The 20922-nt window shown below is 45.2% G+C and overlaps 1 protein-coding gene across 2 annotated transcripts in view; it reads left to right on the top strand.

The window, feature by feature from the left end:
* Positions 1-3984, top strand: part of si:dkey-16j16.4 (uncharacterized) — a 143779-nt gene extending 139795 nt beyond the window's left edge. For both annotated transcript variants that reach the window (XM_059982823.1, XM_059982819.1), the window contains one exon: positions 3523-3984. The gene's annotated coding sequence lies outside the window, so the exon portion shown is untranslated. The remainder of the gene's footprint in view (positions 1-3522) is intronic.
* The last annotated feature ends 16938 nt before the right edge of the window (positions 3985-20922 follow it).

Below are 20922 nucleotides of genomic sequence, written 5' to 3'. Positions count from 1 at the left end.
GGTCTCCTCCTTCCGTCATTTAGGTTGGGTTTCTGTCTCTAACTGGAAGTCGGGTCTGCTGCCCTGAATGCTCCTTCTCCACTTTAAACTGTCATGGCTTATAGTGCACTTCTTCACTATAAGGTCGTGAAATTTGTTGCTTTATGGCAGCAGTACAGTGCAAGATGTAAAATTACTGTAAGTTACAAAAAATAGTGTGTTCATGGGTTCATGGACAATTCAGAAATCTGATGGTGGAGGGAAAGAAGCTGCTTTTGAATTGTTGAATGTGGGTCTTCAGGCTCCTGTACTTCCTTCCTGAGGGTAGTAAAGCAAAAAAGGCATGCTCAGATGGTGAGTCTTCAATGATGGATGTTGTCTTCCTAAGGAACTGTCCCTTGAAGATGGTCTCGATGGTGCCTGTGAAGGAGCTGGCTGAGTCTACAACACTCTACAGCCTCTTGCAATCCTGTGCGTTACCAGGCTGTGATGCAACCCGTCAGATTGCTCTCCACCAAACACCTGTAGCAATCAGCAGGAGTCTTTGGTGACATACCAAAAAATCTCCTCACACTCCTAATGCAGTAAAGCCACTGGTGTGCTTTCTTCGTGATTGCTTCAATGTGTTGGGCCCAGGATAGATTGTTTGAAATGTTGATGTTCAGGAACTTGAAACTGCTCACCTTTTCCACCACTAACCCCTCAGACAACTGTGTGTTTGCCCGACTTCCTCTTCCTGAAGTCCACAATCAATTACATGATTGTGCTGACACTGAGTACAAGGTTGTTGTTGCAACTCCAATCAACCGACCGACCTATCTCACTCCTGTACAACTCCTCATCGTTATCTGAGATTCTGCCATCAACATTGACAAAATAATATATGGCATTTGAGCTGTGCCTAGCCACACAGCAGTGATGAGTGTAGAGAGAGTAGAGCAGTGGACAAAAAAAATGCATCCTTGAGGTGCGCCTGTGTTGATTGCCAGTGAAGAGGAGATGTTAATTCTGGTATGGACAGACTGTGGTCTCCCAGTAAAGAAGTCAAGCATTCTGTTGCACAGGGAGGTACAGAGGCCCACGTTTTGAAGCTGGTATTTAACGCTGATAATTGATAAACAACAGCCTGACGTAGGTATTGCTGTTATCCAGTTGCTCCAAAGCCAAGTGCAGAGCCAGTGAGATTGTGGGTGCTGCAGACTTGCTGTGGTGGTAGGCAAAGAGCATTGAGTCCGGGTCCTTGCTCACTCAGGCAGGAGTAAGTCCGAACCATGACCAACCTCTCAAAACACTTTGTCACAGTAGATTAGCATACCCTCTGCAACTAAAGCAGTCACAAGGAGCAAAAACCTGAAATATGAAGGTGAGCTAGAGAGCAATGTAAAAGAGGATACCAAATCGTTTTCAGATATACAGAATAAAAGAGAAGTGAGAATGGATATTGGCAAATGATGCTGGAGAGGCAGTAATGGGGTCAAAGAAACTGTGGAAAGCACAGGCAGTATGTCAGAAATTTGAGATTGTCGGAGGGCAGAAGTGAGTGTAGTTGCTATTACTAAAGTGTTTCAGAGGCTGAAAGATCTGTATATAAGTCACCTTGACCAAATGGACAACACCCCAGGATTCTGAAAGAGGTGGCTGAAGGGATTGTGTAGGCATTAGTAGGTAGAAGAATGTGTTTGAGAGGGATAATAAATCAGCCACGTTTGAATGGTGGAGCACACACAGTGGGTTGCGTGGCCTAATTCTGCTCCTGTGTCTTATGGTCGTTGAGGCAGATCACCCTATTCTTCTTGGGCTCTGGTGTGATTGATGCCCGTTTGAAGCAGGGGGAACCTCTGACAGCAGCACTGAGAGTTTGAACACTGCAGCCAGTAGGTTAGGCCAATTTTTCAGTACACCATCGCAACCTGTTGCCTTGTGAGCGATCACCCACTTGAAGGATGTCAATCTTCGAGACAGAGATCACAGGGTTACCAGGTGCTGCAGGGATTCTCCTTTTCAAAAAACGGGGAGTGAAGCATGTTAGGTTTTTCGTCCTTGGAGCATATACTTGAATCAATTCTTCTGCCCACCTGGTAAACTCTTCCCACAATGGAGCTCAGAACAATGTGCCTTTATCGGGAGTTAGCTGAGCAACAGTCCTAACTCAGTGTAACCAGCACTCAGTGCTGGCGACATTGACCTGGGAAAGGTCATTGATGTTGGTTCATTTATCCTGCCAGTGGATGTTGAGGATTTCATACAGTCATCTTTCTAGTATCATGAGGGACAGGTCATCCAAACATTAGAGCATTTAGATTCTTCAACATAAATGATGTGGGAATCAGGCAGGATCTTGGCCATAATGTTTAAGGTGGAACAGGTTTAAGGCAGCACAGTCAAAGTAACAAAGGAACAGATGAATTAAGAGTAGGAGTAGGCCAGAAGCCTGCTCTTCATTCAATAATATCATGGCTGAGCCAATTGTAAACTTAGTTCTACATCCCCAGTCTTTCCCGATAGTTTTTCATCCTCTCACTTATTTAGAATCGATCTGCTTCTGCCTTAAAATATTCACAGACTCTCCTTTACTGTTCTTTGAGGAAGAGAGTCAAGTTATGGTCAAAGTCAATTTATTATCAAATAACCATATACTACCTCGAGGTTCTTTTTCCTTGCAGGCATTTACAGGAAAATAAGGAAATACAATATGATTTATGAAAAAATATACATAAGTACTAATGAACAACTAATATGCAGAAGTAGACAAATTATGCAAATAAAAAAGTAAATAAGTAATACTGAGAACATGAATTGTAGAGTCCTTGAAAGTGAATCAGTGGGTTGAGAAGTCAGTTCACTGTTGAGGTGAGTGAAGTTCTCTGTGCTGGTTCAGGAGCCTGATAGTTGTAGGGTTATAACTGTTCCTGTGTGAGCCCTGAGTCTACTGTACCTCCTGCCCAATGAGAATAGCAAGAGGAGAGCAAAGCCAGGATGGTGGGAAGTGCTTGATGTTGGATGCTGCTTTCTTGTGGCAGCACTCCTTTCAAATGTGTTCAGTGGTGGGGAGGGCTTTGACTGTGATGTATTGGGCTGTACCCACTTCTCTTCGTAGGCTTCCATTCCTGGGCATTAGCGTTTCCACACCAGGGCATGATACAACAAATTAGGATAATTTCCATTGTGCATCTATAAGTTGGTCGAAACTTTAGATGACATGCAGCATCTACACACAAACCCCTAAGAAAGTAGAGGAGCTGGTGTTCCTTCTCTGTGGGGGCACTTCAGTGCTGATCCCACGACAGATCCTCTGATACGATAATGCCAAAAGGAATTTAAAGTTACTGACCTTCTCCACGACCTTCTCCATGTCCGATCTCCTAACAAGGACTGTCTCATAGACCTTTGGCTTCTTCCTCCTGTAGATGATAATCACTAACATTGAGTGAGAGGGTGTAGATGTGACACCATTCAGCCGGATTTCAATCTTGTCCTAATGTGCCAACCATGGTCCTCATGCAGGTTTCTTCCCAAAGCTTGACAGTTTGTTTCCTCCCACAGATGCTACTCGACCTCCTGATTTCCTCCATCAGATTATGTGGTGCTGCAGATTCCAGCATCTCCAGTGTCTCGTCTCCAACTCTGGTCCACTGCTGCTCCTGTTACTTACATTCTTACATAGCAGCTTCATGCTATGATTGTAAGTTTTTCTCTGATAGGCTTCTAGTGTCCACACCAAGAATGCATCCGACATTTGATATGACAGAGGAAGGCAAACATAAAGATAATATCCAACCTCAGACATCTTGGCCTCTCAGCAGCGTCACATCAAGCTCCTGTAGGGTCCAATCAAGTTCAAGGTCAAGTTCACTTTTGTTGTTATCATATGTCATGAAAATTAGTTTTTCACAACAACAGCATTGTATGTTGCAAGATGAGAACAAATATACTGTATGTTAACAGAAATTATACATAAATTATGTGTGAAAAATAAACCAAAATTAGTGCCAGATTGAGAGAGAGGAAAATAATTATAATCTGAGGTAGTCGTGGTAAGTTTTTTCAGCTCAGCTCAGGAACTTGATGGCAGAGGGGAAGAGGCCATTGTTGAATTTTGAACTGTGGGTCTTCAGACTCACCATCACCTGCAGGTTAGAATCAGGAAGATGTTGGAAGTTCCTATCTGACCCCCCCAATGGGATCTGTGCAAACACCTAAAAACACCCTCTCTTCAGTGAGTGAGGCTACCTTTGTGTTCCTGTGGGCATGCTAAAGAGGCAAGAGGAACTGAGTAACCAGTGAACCTGGGCATTGAGTGGACTAAATTTCACGGAGCCAAAGGAACAGAGGTCCTGAAGCTTTAAGTTGTTATTTTAATATATTTTTTTAGAGATAATGGCATGGAATGGGCCCTTCTGGCCCAACAGGTTGCTCTGCACAGCAACCCACCAATTTAACCACAGGACTAATGACTAATTAACCTACTAGCCAGAATGTGTTTGGACTGGAGCGCCTGGAGGAAACCCACAATGTCACAGAGAGGAGCGACAAACTCCTTACAGATGGCGCCAGAACTGAACCTCGAACTCCAAAAAAACATAAGCTGAACAAGTGTCACACAAAACGCCACACTATTGTCTCACCCTGGGGCATGGAGATTGCTACAGGAGAGATATGAGTTACCTTAGAAAGTAGCCCCTCTGTTTCTAAATCAGAAGATTTTGGGTTGAAGGACTCATGCAGGAACTCTGTGCGTGCTGTTGTGGGACGAGTAAAGAAAGCTTACAGCATGCTTTCCTATCGATCGGGGCATTGAATGTAAAAGTTGGGAAGTCATGCTCATAGTTCAAACAGATAAAAGTAAACTTTTTATCAAAGTACGCACACGTCGGCATGTACTACCTTGAGATACATTTTCTTGTAGGCATTCACAGTAAAACAAATACAATAGAATTAATGAAAAACTACACAGACGCAAAGACTGACAAACAAGTAATGTGCCAATAAAAGAAACAGAAGTAAGTATGTAATACTGAGACCAGGAAGAATCCTTGAAAGTGGGTCCAAATGTTGTGGATTCAGTTCAGAGTTGAGGAGAGTGAGGTTATCCATGCTGGTTCAAGAGCCCTAATGGTTGAAGAGTAATAACTGTCCCTGAACCTGGTGATATGGCACTAAGGCTGCTTTAGCTCATCAACAATGGTGGCAGTGAAAAGAGAGCATGGCCTGGATGGTGGTGTTCCTTGAAGATGGATACTCCTTGAAGATGGAAACATTCCTTTTAGATGTGCTTAATGGTAGGGTGGGCTTTGTCCGTGATGTACTGGGTTGCAGTTGTATATAACTTCGGTTACATCCCATATGGAATATTGTGTGAAGTTCTGGCTGCCATATTACAGGAAGATGTGGTGGCCTTGGAGAAGGTGCCACAGAGGCTCAGCAGATGTTGCCTGCGTTAGGCAGCATTAACTATGTTATCGTTTCTGGATGCTGAGGGGGTGACAAAGTATATAAAATCAAGAGATGAATAGACAGGGTAGATAGTCTTTTGCTAGGAAGAAAATATCAAATACCAGAGGGCATTGCTGTCGGGTGGAGTGGGGAGAAGGACACAATGATAGAAAGACATTTTTCCATTAGTAATAACCCACCCAGAACACAGGATCAATAAGCTAGCAGAACTGAATAAATACCATAAAATACAACTGATAAATTATGCTTTGGGATAAAGGCAGCACCAGGAAATCTTACTGTCCCCACCTCCTCTTTTCAGTTTTTATTAATTTCACTTAGTCATGGGAACAGGAAGTGGGGAAGGTGACTGACTTTCTTGGAACAGAGAATGAAAATTTGTTGATAGTGGGGAGGGCAGCTTGATATAGATCAGAAGGTAATATGGGCAGAGTCATAAATGGCAGATGGAGATTATTCCTGATAAGTGTGAACTTATGCATTTTGGGAGTTATAGCAAGGGTAGGACAAACATAGTATAGTATTGGTTTATTGTCACATGTACTGAGGTTCAGCGAAACATTGCACGCCATTCAGGCAAATTATGTCATATGTAAGTACATTAAAGTAGTAAAATAAAGATGGAATGCAGAATATAGAAACATAGAAAACCTACAGCACAATACAGGCCCTTCAGCCACAATGCTGTGCCGACCACGTACTTGCTTTAGAAACTATCTAGGGTTACCCATAGCCCTCTATTTTTTTGGCTCCTTGTAACTATCTAGGAATCTCTTAAAAGACGCTATCGTATCCGCCTCCTCCACCGTTTCCAGTAGCCCATTCCACGCACTCACCACTCTGTGTAAAAAACTTACCCCTGATAACTCCTCTATCCCTACTTCCAAGCACCATAAAACTGTGCCCCACTCATGTTAGCAATTTCAGCCCTGGGAAAAAGCCTCTGACTATCCACACAATCATTGCCTCTCATCATCTTATACACCTCTATCAGGTCACCTCTCATCCTCCGTCACTCCAAGGAGAAAAGGCCAAGTTCACTCAACCTATTCTCATAAGGCATGCTCCCCAATCCAGGCAACATCCTTGTAAATCTCCTCTACACCCTTTCTATGGTTCCACATCCTTCCTATAGTGAGGCAACCAGAACTGAGCACAGTACTCCAAGTGGGGTCTGAACAGGGTCCGATATATCTGCAACATTACCTCTCGGCTCTTAAACTCAATTCCACGATTGATGAAGACCAATGCTCCATATGCTTTCTTAACCACAGAGTCAACCTGCACAGCTGCTTGGACTGTCCTATGGACTCAGAACCCAGGATCCCTCTGATCCTCCTGTTATGAAATCCCATAATGGGATCACTTGCCAGCAAAGATAGAGAGGTCCGTTGAAGTCTGATGGTACTATTTTTAAAAGTCTTTATTTATGAAAGGGGCACAAATGTAAGATTAATACAAACACTCAAATATACATAGTCACTACTTAATCTAAAAGCGCGGGTCTAATAATAACCATCAATAAGAAACAGCTCGATCGTTTGTCTAGGGGATAATATAATGTCCGATGGAAATATAAAAGTCACTCAAATTCCTGCAGGCTTCTGGTTTTCGGGGGGGGGGGGGGGGCGCTGGGTTTTCACTTGTTGGAGAGAGAGAGAGATTGGTGAGAAAAGGAAAACTTGCCCGGGTCTTTATGAAGCAAATCCGTTGAATCAGGGGAGCGGGCATCCCCGTTGTTAGTTAAAAGCGGTTTTCCGTGATTCCAGCCACAGATTCCAGGCCCGGAATCTAACGCACGTGGCTTCCTTCAAAATGGCTTCCCGCTACGACGGGATCGCTATCGTGTCTTCTTGGTGCGTCTGAAGGTGTTGTCCCCCCCCAGACCCTCCTTTATACTTCCTCATGGGATCGCAGGTGTCAATCAGTTTGGGATGATGTAATCTCTCTCTCACCAGCCCACTTTGCCTGAGAGCTTTACACGTGGTCTCCATGAGACAATAGTCAATGTCGCCTTATTTTGCATCCCGGTGGAACGCGGTATTCGGCCCGTCTCTCTCTCTCCCACTTCCTGGGTCTACTGACCCCCCTCAACTAGTGCTCTTGCGATTCTCACAAAGGAGGGGGCTGCGGACGTAACACTCCACACTGCCAAGAGTCTTGCCATTAATACTACATTCTGCCATCACATTTGACATACCAAAATGAACCACCTCACACTTACCTGGGTTGAATACCATCTGCCACTTCTCAGCCCAATTTTGCATCCTATTGATGACTCGCTGTAACTTCTGACAGCCCTCCACACTATCCACAACACCCCCAACCTTCGTGTCATCCCATCCCTCCACTTTCTCATCCAGGTCATTTATAAAAATCTCCCAGTCTGCGGCGGGTCTCCCCAATGTATAAGTGGCCACATTGGGAGCAACAGATACAGTATATCACCCCAATTGACTTGCAGGTGAAGTGGTGCCTCACCTGAGAGGACTGTCTGGGGCCTAGGATAGTGGTGAGGGAAGAAGTGTGGGGGCAGGTGTAGCACTTCTTCTGTTTGCAGGGATAAATGCCTGGAGGGAGGTCAGCGGGGAGGGATGGGAGGAATGAATGGACAAGGGAGTCATGTAGGGAGCGATCCCTGTGGAAAGCAAAGGGTGGGGGGGGGAGGGGAAGATGTGGTTGGTGGTGGGATCCTGTAGGAGGTAGCAGAAGTTATGGAGAATTATACGTTGGATCTGTAGGCTGGTAGGGTGATAGGTGAGGACCAGAGGGACTCTATCCCTGGTGGGCTGGCGAGGGGATGTGGTGAGGGCAGAGGTGCGTGAAATGCGGGAGATGCGATGGAGGGCAGAGTTGATAGTGGATGAAGGGAAGTCCCTTTCTTTAAAAAAGGAAGACATCTCCTTTGTCCTAGGATGAAAGGCCTCATCCTGAGAGCAGATGCGGCGGAAGCAGAGGAAATGAGAGAAAGGGATAGGGTGGGAGACAGGGTGGGAGGAGGAATAGTCTCGGTAGCTGTCACCTGCCCCCAAACTTCTTCCCTCACCACCATCTTAGGCCCCAGACAGTCCTTTCAGGTGAGGCACCACTTCACCTGCGAGTCAACTGGGGTGATATACTGTATCCGGTGCTCCCGATGTGGCCACTTATACATTGGGGAGACCCGCCGCAGACTGGGAGACCGTTTCGCCGAACACCGGCGCTCAGTCCTCCTGCAGTGGTGGGATCTCCCTGTGGCCACACACTTCAATCCCACAGACCACTCCCACTCCGACATGTCTGTCCGTGGCCTCCTCTACCATCAAGATGAGGCCACACACAGGTTGATGGAGCAATACCTTATCTCCCGCCTAGGTAGCCTCCTACCTGCCGGCATGAACATTCAACTCACAGACCTCCGTTGATACCCCGCCTCCCCTTACCTCATCCCTATCTACAATTTTAGTCTGGTTCTCTTTCTCTGTCTTTTCCCCCCCTCACTCTAATCTCCCCCCAGCCCTAACTTTCTTTCTCTTTTATTTCCCATAATTCTCCACCTTCCCCCTAGCCCATTTCCCTCCAACCTAGCTCTCTACTTTATCCCTCCCCCACACTTCTTATCCCCCCCTCCACTATCCCATGTTACTTCACTCCTGATGAAGGGGTTCGGCCCGAAACAACGTCACTACCTCCTCCCATAGATGCTGTCTGGCCTGCTGAGTTCTGCCAGCATTTTGTGTTTTTATTTACTTCCAGCATCTGCAGATTCCCTCGTGTTGCCTCTTAATCATTTATTTACTGTTTTAGAGATACAGTGTGGAACAGGCCCTTCTGGGGGAACATACATGGGGACAAACATACAAACTCCTTACAGATGGTGTCAGAATTGAACTCCGAAGCCCTGTGCTATAATAGTGTTGTGCTAACTACAATGCTGCCATGGCCCCCTGGGACATAGCTATCACTACAGTAGAGATTTCAGTTACCTCGCAAAGTAGCTCCTCTGTGATAGGAAGAAGGTCAGCATGACAGGATTTTATCCATTGCTGCATTAGACAATGAGGGGTGATATTCAAGAGGCGTACAAAATATTGAGTGGCATAAATGGGGTAAATGCATGCTGTTTTTCCCAGGGTTGGGAAATTGAGAACTAGACTTCATAAGTTAAAATGAGAGGGGACAGACTTAATAGGAACCTGAGTGTAATTTTTCTTTTACCCAGAGGATGTAGAAGGCTACAAACTACATGCTAGTAAATGGAATTAGTGTGGTGGGTTCTTAATGGCCAGCATGGATATGATGGGCTGAAGGGCCTGATTCTGTGCTGTATGATGCTATAATCCTGTGTCACCCCTTATGGAAAACAACATGCCAAAACTGGAACAAGGGTCCTGCATACATATCCTTAGTTGGGGTAAATTTTAACAGACAGCCCGGTGTTAATTAAGTTACTTGGCTTTCCCTGTAGCTTAATAGTGGGAGATGTTAGGTTGACTGTAAGTTTGCCTGAAATCCTTCATGTGAGCTGTTTGGGGGGTTCCACCTTTATCTCAGGACCTGGTGAAAGGTTGTTTGTGCTCCTGATTATGAGGAAAGTACAGGCTGGAGTCTTTCATTCGTGCATTGGGTTCCTTCCAGAGGTGAAGCCACTGGTATCCATCACATAGCATAGACCTGCTCACCGACAGCAATTTGTATATGAGCACCTTTTATATTACAGCCTGCCAGTTGTGAAATGTTGCAGGGGGATAGAGAGAAACGGAGAGGTTGGTGGGGGCAGGTAGGTGGTGGTGGAAAGACATCTTTATGCTAATCCTGCAATTATGTTCTGCAAAGGAAAACACGGTTTCAGAACTTAAACACAAGAGATTCTGCAGATTCTGGAAAACCAGAGCACACACACAAAACGCTGGAGGAACTCAGCAGCTCAGGTGTATCTATGGAAAGGAATAAACAGACAATGTCTCGGGCCGAGACCCTTCTTCAGGGCTGGAAAGGAAGGTGGAAGAAGTGGAGGGGAGGTTCTTCTCGCGCTCACCCCAGCTCCCTGTCATGGTTTCGGACTGGCCGTCACTCGCTTCTGCGCGTGGAGAGACTGTGCGGAACGAGTGGCCAAAGTAAGCTGCTGGTGCCTGTAGCTTTAAGAAAATCAGGGTTGCTGTCAGTTTGCATTAAGCTCACTGGAGTCACTGCCAGCTTCCCACACTCCCTGCCAGTTCAGTAAACTTTCATGACATATCCTTCGAAGCAGCTTTAATGGTCTGAGCTCAGATCACAGTCTGACTTTAATTTAATAAAGCATGCACTGATGACTGGAAGGAGGCCACATAGAAATGATTAAAGACTGGGCTAATTCTTTCTCTGCAGCTTGCTAGAGAGCTTTTTGCAGCTGCATAACCAAAGAGTCTAGTTGTCCGGCCAAGTCCATATTGATTGTTGAACATCCATCTGTGTGAGGAACAGCACCTCATACTCTACCTTGATAGTCTTCAAACCCAGCAGCAGGAACATTGATGTGTCCAGGTTCTGGTAAACTGCTCAACCTTTGTCTTTTTTTCTCTTTGCTCCTGATCCATGCTGTTCTTCCTACCCTACACTCACCCCAACTCCCTGTCACTATTTATCTTTCTTCTCCTTCATCATCTCCATCTGCCTATCAAGATATTCCTCTCACCATGCCCTGCCCACCTCACTCACTTTATTCTGTACTGCACCTTCCTCTCCTATCAGATTCCAATGAACATGACCCTTTGAATGCAGGACCACCCTCCTCCCCATCTCACTAGCTCCCTGTATGGCCCTGCTGAAACCTATAGCAGCAACTGGAAATTTCACTGCTATCGAACCACATCTACGTTGGATGGCACCTCCCTGGCCCTACGCTCATCTCTGGAGTATCTGAACAGTGAAGACAGCTACATTAAACTATTTAGTGAGTTCAGCTCCGCCTTCAATTCTCTAATGTCAAGCAAACTCATTTCCAAAATCCTAGATCAGGGTCTCGACATCTCCCTTTGCGTCTGGATCCTTGACTTCCATCAGTAAGGATACAAAAACACCACCATAATTCTCCTCAACCATGGTTCCCCATAAGGCTGCATCTTCAGCCCGCTATTCTTTTCCCTGTACCTTACATTCATGACTATGTTGTCAGACTCTGCTCTAACTCCATCTACAAGTTCACAGATGACACCACCATTTCAAATAATGATGAGACAGGGTGCAGGATGGAGATAGATAGCCTAGTAGCATGATGTCAGTAATCTTTCCCTCAATGTCAGCAAAACAAGGCTTCCAGGAACATGGTGAAGCACACACCTATGTCAGTATTAATGGTCCTGAGGTGGAGATGGTTGAAAGCTTCAAGTTCCACAGTGCAACTATCACCAGCAAATTGTCCTGGTTGAGCCATGTAGATGCTAAGGCCAAGAAAGCACACAGGCACTGCTACTTGCTCAGGAGGTTAAGGAGACTCAGCATGTTTCAAATGAGCCTCACCAAGTTTTACAGATTCTCCGTAGAAATTAAACTATCTGAATGCATCACAGCTTGGTATGCCAAGAAACTGCAGAGTTGTGGACATAATCCAGTACCTCCCCCCTCCGTTGACACTATCTACACTTCTAAAGAACCAGCCAATATAATCAAGGACCCGTTGCACACAGACATTCTCTCTTCTTTCTCCTTTGATTGGGTAGAAAATACAGAAGTTTGAGAACATCTACCACCAGGTTCTAACCCACTGCTATCAGACTTTTAAATGGACATCTTATATGATCCACCAAGAGGACCTCAATGCCTCAATGATCAGGAGACCAGTGCTGGCTGGAGTCAGGGCTTGATGCTTTGGCTCTTGGGAGGGTCACCTACGCCAAACAAGTCAAAGGGTAGAAGTCAGTTTAAGAGTGGTCTACCAGTCCTCCAGGTTCAGGGGTTCAGCTCAGGCTAACAACCCTGACTGGTCAACAAAACAAGGCAGATCAAGTCACTTTTGTTGTCACTTCGACCATAACTGTTGATACAGTACATAGTAAAAATGAGACAACGTTTTCTCAGGACCATGATGTTACATGACACAGTACAAAAACTACACTGAACTACGTAAAAAAAAAACACAAAAAAAACCTGCACTAGACTACAGACCTACCCAGGACTGCATAAAATGCACAAAACAGTGCAGGCATTACAATAAATAATAAACAGGACAATAGGGCAGTAAGGTGTCAGTCCAGGCTCTGGGTGATGAGGAGTCTGATAACTTGGGGGAAGAAACAGTTACAGTCTGGTTGTGAGAGCCCGAATGCTTCAGTGCCTTTTCCCAGATGGCAGGAGGGAGAAGAGTTTGTATGAGGGGTGCGTGGGGTCCTTCATAATGCTGTTTGCTTTGTGGATGTAGCGTGTAGTGTAAATGTCCGTAATGGTGGGAAGAGAGACCCCGATGATCTTCTCAGCTGACCTCACTATCCGCTGCAGTGTCTCGCGATCCGAGATGGTACAATTTCTGAACCAGGCAGTGATGCAGAGGCTCAGGATGCTCTCAAAACAACCCCTGTAGAATGTGATGAGGATGGGGGGGTGGGAGATGGACTTTCCTCAGCCTTCACAGAAAGTAGAGACGCTGCTGGGCTTTCTTTGCTATGGAGCTGGTGTTGAGGGACCAGGTGAAATTCTCTGCCAGGTAAACACCAAGAAATTTGGTGCTCTTAATGATCTCTACCGAGGAGCCGTTGATGTTCAGTGGGGAGTGGTCGCTCTGTGCCCTCCTGAAGTCAACAACCATCTCTTTTGTTTTGTTCACATTCAGAGACAGGTTGTTGACTCTGCACCAGTCCGTTAGCCGCTGCACCTCCTCTCTGTAAACTGACTCGTCGTTCTTGCTGATGAGACCCACCACGGTCGTGTCATCGGCGAACTTGATGATGTGGTTCGAGCTGTGTGTTGCAGCACAGTCATGGGTCAGCAGAGTGAACGGCAGTGGACTGAGCATGCAACCCTGGGGGTCTCCCGGTCAGGAAGTCTAGGATCCAGTTACAGAGGGAGGTGTTCAAGCCCAGTAAGCTCCAGTTACAGAGGGAGGTGTTCAAGCCCAGTAAGCTCCAGTTACAGAGGGAGGTGTTCAAGCCCAGTAAGCTCCAGTTACAGAGGGAGGTGTTCAAGCCCAGTAAGCTTTCCAATCAGTTTCTGAGGGATGATTGTGCTGAATGCTGAACTGAAGTCTATGAACAGCATTCTTATGGAAACAGCAATGAAGAATCCTTCTACATTTGTATGTGTTATGGTGAACAGACAGAGATGAAGGATCTTCATTGCTGCCCTAAATACCAGCAGGCATAATGGGCAGAGAAGTAAGTATCTTATATGATAAGGACGAAATCTTGATCTCTCGGGTTACTTCATCATGGCCCTTGTACTTCATTTGCCTATCTGCTCTGCACTTCGTCTGTGACTGTAAAACTGGGTCTGCATTATGCTTTTTTCCCTCCTGTACCACCTCGATGTGCTATTGTGTGGAATGATCTGTCTGGATGGCACACAACCCAAAAGATTTTCACTGCACCTTGGTCCATGTGACAATAATTAACCAGTTACCAATTACCTCTGGATGCTCTGCCCAAAGTAAAATCAGGGGTTGAGCGCAAACTCAGGAGCAGTTGTTCAGGTAAAATTTCTGTTTTGCCGATCTCCAAAGATTCATGGAGTAATACAGCAAAGAGCAGGAACTTTGGCCCAACTCATTGATGCCAACCAAGATGCAGCCTTCACCTAGTCCCTAACTTCCTAACATTCAGATGTTTATGTTCCTCCACTGAAATGTGGGAATGATTAATTCTGGCAGCAAACTGATGAACAACTTTAAATATATGCATGTACATAAATAAACAATATCCTGCTTCCAATACTTGCACAGCAGAGGCAGAAAGCATGTCAGGAAGATGCTTTCCTGATGTTCCTTAATGCTGGTTCTGTTCAGGCGCTGCCAGGAACAAGCGCTTGTCTCCAGAAAACCTCTGGCATGGACACACTGTACAGGGCCTGCTGGCTTCCAGAGACTTAGAACAGCAGCAGTCTGACATGGGACAATTACTCCTCCTCTCCTAGGTTTGTAACAGTATACTCGGTATCTAGTGCGGTAAACAATCTGCTGAAGTAATTCAGCAGCTTCAGCAGCATCTGTGGGTACTTGTTATGTAAAGTAACTTTGACTTTGAGGTTTTGGATTGAAACTCTATATCAGGACACATGGCAGATATGGACTTGGTCAAAGAGCCAGAGAGCAGTAGAAACCATAAAGGGGGAGCAGTGAGAGAGGGTCTCACAAGATTCCTATCACAAAGAGGAGAGAAAATGTCTTCTGGTCTTAATGTAAGGTCTCGACCTGAAATGTCAACAGTTCCTTTCCTCCCAAAGATGCTGCTCGACCTATTGAGTTCATCCCTTCCCTTCCTTTATGCCTCACCATTGTCTCCTATCAGATTCCATCCTCTTCAGGCCTTTATCACTTCCATCACTCCCAGCTTTCGAATTCATCTGCACTCTCTTCCCTCCCTCGCCTGCCTATCACACCCCACCCTCCTCATATGGAAGCACCTATCAGCTAACAGCTCTTGCTTCAGCCCTTTCCTCCACCTTTATAGACCAACTAGCTCCCCTTTAGCTTTCCAGTCCAGATGAAAGGTCCCGACCTGAAGCATTAACAATTCATTTCCCCCGCCACAGATGCTGCTTGGCCCACTGATGTCCTCCAGGAGATTGTTATTGCCCCACATGCCAGTATCTGCAGTCTCTTGTGTCGCCATACACCAACATCTGCTGCAGTGGAACAAATGAACATTAACAGCCCAATGGCACAGCAGGGAAATGAGCCATTTAACCCATTCTCTTCATGCTGGCTCTTTTGAAAGAGCTCTGCAATGTATCCTAATACTTATTGAGTATTTGTCCACTTCCTTCTGTTGAGTACCTCCATACCATTGGCTCTAGATGTGCAGTCTGTCTTTCAAGCTTCCTTGCTGAGACACTTCTTAAAACAAAATGCTTTGACAAAGACTTTATATCATCTTAGAGACACAGGAGATGCCCAGATGCAGGAAACGTCAACTGTACATTTCCTTCCACAGACACTTCCTGACCCACTGAGTTCCTCCAGCAGTTTGCTGGTTTATATTTTCCTGTAAAATTCAATCCAATTTGGTTTGATAATTTCATTAAAGTATCTTGGATGGTTTTATCCTGCTTCCTCACTCAACCGTGTCTGCACTTTAAAAAATGAATAACAATGTAGACATAAAATACATTGTAGATGCTGTGGTCAAATCAACATGTACAAACAAGCTGGAGGAACTCAGCAGGCCGGGCAGCATCCGTTGAAACAAGCAGTCAACATTTCGGACTAAGACCCTTCATCAGGACTGAAGGAGGAGGGGGCAGGGGCCCTATAAAGAAGGTGCCAGGTGAAAAACCGATCAGAGAAAGGATCAAGGGGTGGGGGAGAGGAAGCAGGGAGGGTATAGGCAGGAGAGGTGAAGAAGGAATGTAAGGGGAAAGCACTATGGGTAGTAGAAGAAGGCAGAATCATGAGAGAGGTGATAGGCAGCTGGAGGAGGAGGCAGAGTGAAAGTGGGATGGGGGAAGGGAGAGGAAGAGAATTACCGGAAGTTGGAGGATTCGATGATCATACCAAGGGGCTGGAGACTACCCAGACGGTATATGAGGTGTTGCTCCTCCAACCTGAGTTTGGCCTCATCCTGGCAGTAAAGGAGGCCATGTATGGACACATCCAAATGGGAATGTAAAGCAGAGTTGAAGTGGGTGGCAACCGGGAGATAACAAGGTAGTGTTGATGGGGTCATTGTTCGCTTAGAAATCTGATGCTGGAGGATAAGAAACTGCTCCTAAAGCACCAAGTGTGCATCTTCAGGGTCTTGTACATTCTCCTTGATCATAGTAATGAGAAGAGGGCATCCTGGCTGGTGAAGGTCTTTTATGATCAATGATGCCTTCTTGAGACATCATCTTTTTAAGATGTCCTTGAGGCTAATGCCCATGATGGAGCTGTTTAAGTCTATAACCTTCTGCAGTTTTTCTTGATCCTGTGCATGGGGCCTCCATGCCAGATGGTGGTGTAAGCAGTCAGTTGCAGAAATTAATACAAATTGCATTACATTTGTAGAAATTTGCTAGAGTCTCTAGTGACATATCAAATCTCCTCAAATTCCTAATGAAGTATTCTTCATGTTTGCATCAATATGTTAGGCCCAAGATAGATCTTCTGAGATGTTGATACCCAGGAACTTGAAGCTGCTCACCCTTTGCATTACTTACTCCTTGATGTGTTCTCCCAACTGCACCTTCCTGAACTCTACAACTAATTCCTTGATCTTACTGACATTGAGTACTAAGTTGATGTTGGGACACCACTCAACTAGCTGATGTACTGTATCTCACTCCTGTGTGCCTCCTCGACAACGATCTGAGATTCTGCCAACGACAGTCATGTCATCAGTGAATTTATAGGTGGAAGTTGAGTTGTATCCAGCCAAACAATCATGAATGTGGGGAGAATACAGCAGTGGGCTAAGCATGCGTCTTTGAGGTACACCAGTGTTGACTGTCAGTGAGGAGGAGGTGTTGTGACTGATCCACACTCTGGTGTACTGATGAGGATGTCAAGGTACAGAGGACCAGGTATGAGGTTTGTTAATTAGTACCAAAGGGATGATAGTGTTGAATGCTGAGCTATAGTCAATGAACAGCAGGTTGATATAGGTATTGCTGTTGCCCAGGTGGTCCAAGACTGAATGGAGAGACAGTGTGATTGTATTCACTGTAGACCTTCTGAGGTGGAAGGCAAATTGTAGTTGATCTAGGTCCAAGATCAGGCAGAAGTTAATTCTATCCATGACTTCATCACAGTAGATGTGAGTGTTACCGGTTAATAGTCATTGAGGCAGCTCATCTTCCTCTACTTGGTCACCGGTATGATTGATGCCTTTTTGAAGCAGGTGGGATCCTCCAACCATAGCAGCGAGAGTTTGAAGATGTCCTTGACCACTCTAAACAGTTGGTTGCCATAAGTTTTCAGTGCCCTGCATGTAAACCATTAGGAACTGATGCTCTGTGAGGCTTCAACATCTTGAACGATGTTCTGATCTCACCCTCCAAGACAGATAACACAGAGTCACCAGATGCTGTGGAGACTTCCACAGGCATAGTGCTATTCTCCCTTTCAAAGCATGCATAAAAGGCAATTGCACTCAATGGGAAGTGAAGCACGACAGCCACTTATGCTGTTAGATTTTGCTTTATAGGAGGTAATGGCAAAGTCTGATACAGCTGCAATGCATCTATCTGTGTCAATAACAATGAACTTTTGATTCAATCTACCTCGTCATGCCCTTGCACCTCATTCATCTATGTGCACTGCATTTTCTTTGTAACTGTAACACTCTGCATATTCTGCATTTTTTTTCTTCTGTACTATGTCATATGGGATGATCTGTCCAAATAGCATGCAAAACAAAAGCTTTTCACTTATCTTGGTACTTTTGACAATAATAAACCACTGATTACCACTGATAAGTCACTGATTACCAATTAGTCATAGCATAGACTTCCTTCTTCATTGTTCACTGCTGAGTTCTGCCAGCATCTTGTGTGCGCTGTTCTTCTTCATTGTGTCTGGAATTGTCCTGATCTGTCTCCCCCATAGTTTTCTGGGAATCCACTGTTAAAGGGCTAATTCAGCATAACTCTGCGTGCCAATAGACAATAGACAATAGGTGCAGAAGTAGACCATTTGGCCCCTCGAGTCTGCACCACCATTCTGAGATCATGGCTGATCATTCACTATCAATACCCAGTCCCTGCCTTGTCCCCATATCCCTTGATTCCCCTATCCATCAGATATCTATCCAGCTCCTTCTTGAAAGCATCCGGAGAATTGGCCTCCACCGTCTTCCGAGGCAGTGCATTCCACACCTCCACAACTCTCTGGGAGAAGAAGCTCTTCCTCAACTCTGTTTTAAATAACTGACCTCTTATTCTCAATCCATGCCCTCTGGTACTGGACTCTCCCAACATCTGGAACATATTTCCTGCCTCAATCCTATCAAATCCTTTAATTATCTTAAACGTTTCAATCAGATCCCCTCTCAATCTCCATGTGAGAAATTCTCCTAACCTCCTGGAGTTGGGTCCATGTCTGTTGCCCATTCGTCTAAGCCGTTCATGGGGCATGGTTATCTAGCCTTACTCTTCTTTCACAGCCCTAGCCACAACCTTGAGGAGAAAGGGGATCTATTTTTGGAAGGTACCCCTCCACACCACTTATCCCATTGCATCTGGAGGGCTGGGCTCTCCAGTGAAGGGCGGTGCATCACCATTATTCTGTACATTGGGTAGCATGCTGGCCTTATTCTGGGGACAGCTGTAAGTCCATCATGTTGCTTCCAACTCTGGCAGCAGAGTGGGTTGGACTGACGGCTCTACACCAAGGGGCACACTGCTTATTTTAGCTACTGGATTTTGAGGAATGGACATGGAAGGATCAAACCAACCATCATCTTATTAATCGCTGGAGCCCGACAGTCCACTTCCATTCCCATTTCTTATGCTCTCACGTAAATTGCTGCCACCTCTCTGTTAAGCATTGTGAGATGTTTCACCAGTCGCCATGCAAATACAGACACAAAACACCATGGACGCTGGTACCTGGAGCAACACACAAACTGCTGGAGCATCGTTTTCCTCCAGGTTTTTGTGGTTCTACTTCATTAGGAGTCTGAGGAGATACAGCAAGTCACCAAATTCTCTTATGGGTTTCTATAGATGCATGCATGGTCATGGGCATTCTGAATGATTGCTTGAACTGGAGATTCCAATGCAAAGGATCAGTGAAGGCTGCAGACTCAGCTAACTCCATCGTGGGCTCCAGCATCGAGGACCAAGATGCAGTACCTTAAGAAGGCAGCACCTGTTATTAAGGACCTTCAGTACTGGGGCATGTACCCTTCTCATTACTACCATCGGGGAGGAGGTGCAGGAGTCTGAAAAACCACACTAACTGATTCAGGAACAGCTTCTTCCCCTCTGTCATCAGATTTCTGAGTGGCCCGTGAACCCGAGAATGCTACCTGATTTTTTAATATATTCTTATTTTTGTAACATACTGTAATTTTCATGTCCTGCACTGCACAAAACAACAAGTCTCGTGTCACATGCCAGTGATAATAAAGCTGATTCCGTTGCTATGCAAATACAGATTATTGTTGCAAATGTGACGTTCTGAGGACTGATGTGGATCCACTTCCGAGGGGTTTTTAGCTTCTGGACTCCAGCTCCTATCAGTCACATCACTGGGAGGAAGGTAAAGCAAGGTACTTCAATGACAATTCAGACACCTTAATAATAATGGGATCGTGACCCTGATGAAAAGGATGGGCTGTGGATTCATGCAGCAAAATCCACACTTGAACTTGAGTCCATGTAGGCAGCTTTCATCCCTGTTTAGACGACCCTTAACAAGCGTCATTCTCACCTGCGAGAGTTCAAAACCACTCTACAGACACGAGGTTCGAAACTTACACAGACACTTTGGTACAGAATAGAGAGACTGCTACACTGTCTGAGGTACTACCTCTGCTCTCATCAACATGCCATCAGGTCGATCCATCAGAGTTCCACTTGCATATTGTTGAGCCTGTAACACCACCATCACAGCCCTCCACAGTTATATTACATTTCTTACTCCCACCTCTTCCCCCCACAGCCCTTTCACTCCTTTGTAAATATTTCCTCATCGTATTTTATCCACTCCCTCTTAAAAGCCACATGGAAACTATTTCCCTCATATCTGCTTTCCATATTCCAAACACACACTGCATGAATAGGTTTTCCTCATGTCACTATTAATTTTCTTTCCCTTTGGAAGTCACTTATAGTAGTGATTTCTGATTCTTGGCATCCTCAATCAAAGGGAACTGCCTCCCACTCTCCACTGTCCAAACCCTCATTTTTAGATATCGATCAATGCCAAGCAAACAAGATTTTTCACTGTATCATGGAATTTGAGACCATTATAAACCAATACCAATCTCCCCTCAGCATTCCCTTCTGCAAAGAAAATAGCACCTGTCTCTCCCATCTGTCCTTGTAACTACAGTTGTTTAGATACATAAATATATGCAGGGAATGGAGGAATATGGATTACATGCAGGTTGATACGATTTAGTTTAATCTGGTGTGTTTGTTCGTGAATGCTTTCACCATTTTCTATTGTGTGGCAAGGGACTTTTCCTGTGCTGTATAGTTCTATGTTGTACATCATCTTCCAGTTCAAGATGGCACGACACGGAAGTTGTGTGATAGCTTACTGGTAGTTCAGAAGACAAGAAATACAACTAAAACCATCTTTATGAGGTAAATTGTGCCATACTATCACCGCAAACAATGAAGAGGCAAGGGGAGGTGGAGCTGAAGTGAGCGTTGAGCCATTCTGGTGTGTTGCAAAGT

This window comes from Hypanus sabinus, chromosome 10 (assembly GCF_030144855.1).
Source record: "Hypanus sabinus isolate sHypSab1 chromosome 10, sHypSab1.hap1, whole genome shotgun sequence".
NCBI classification, from domain to species: Eukaryota; Metazoa; Chordata; class Chondrichthyes; order Myliobatiformes; family Dasyatidae; genus Hypanus; species Hypanus sabinus.
This window is presented reverse-complemented; position numbering and strand designations above follow the sequence as displayed.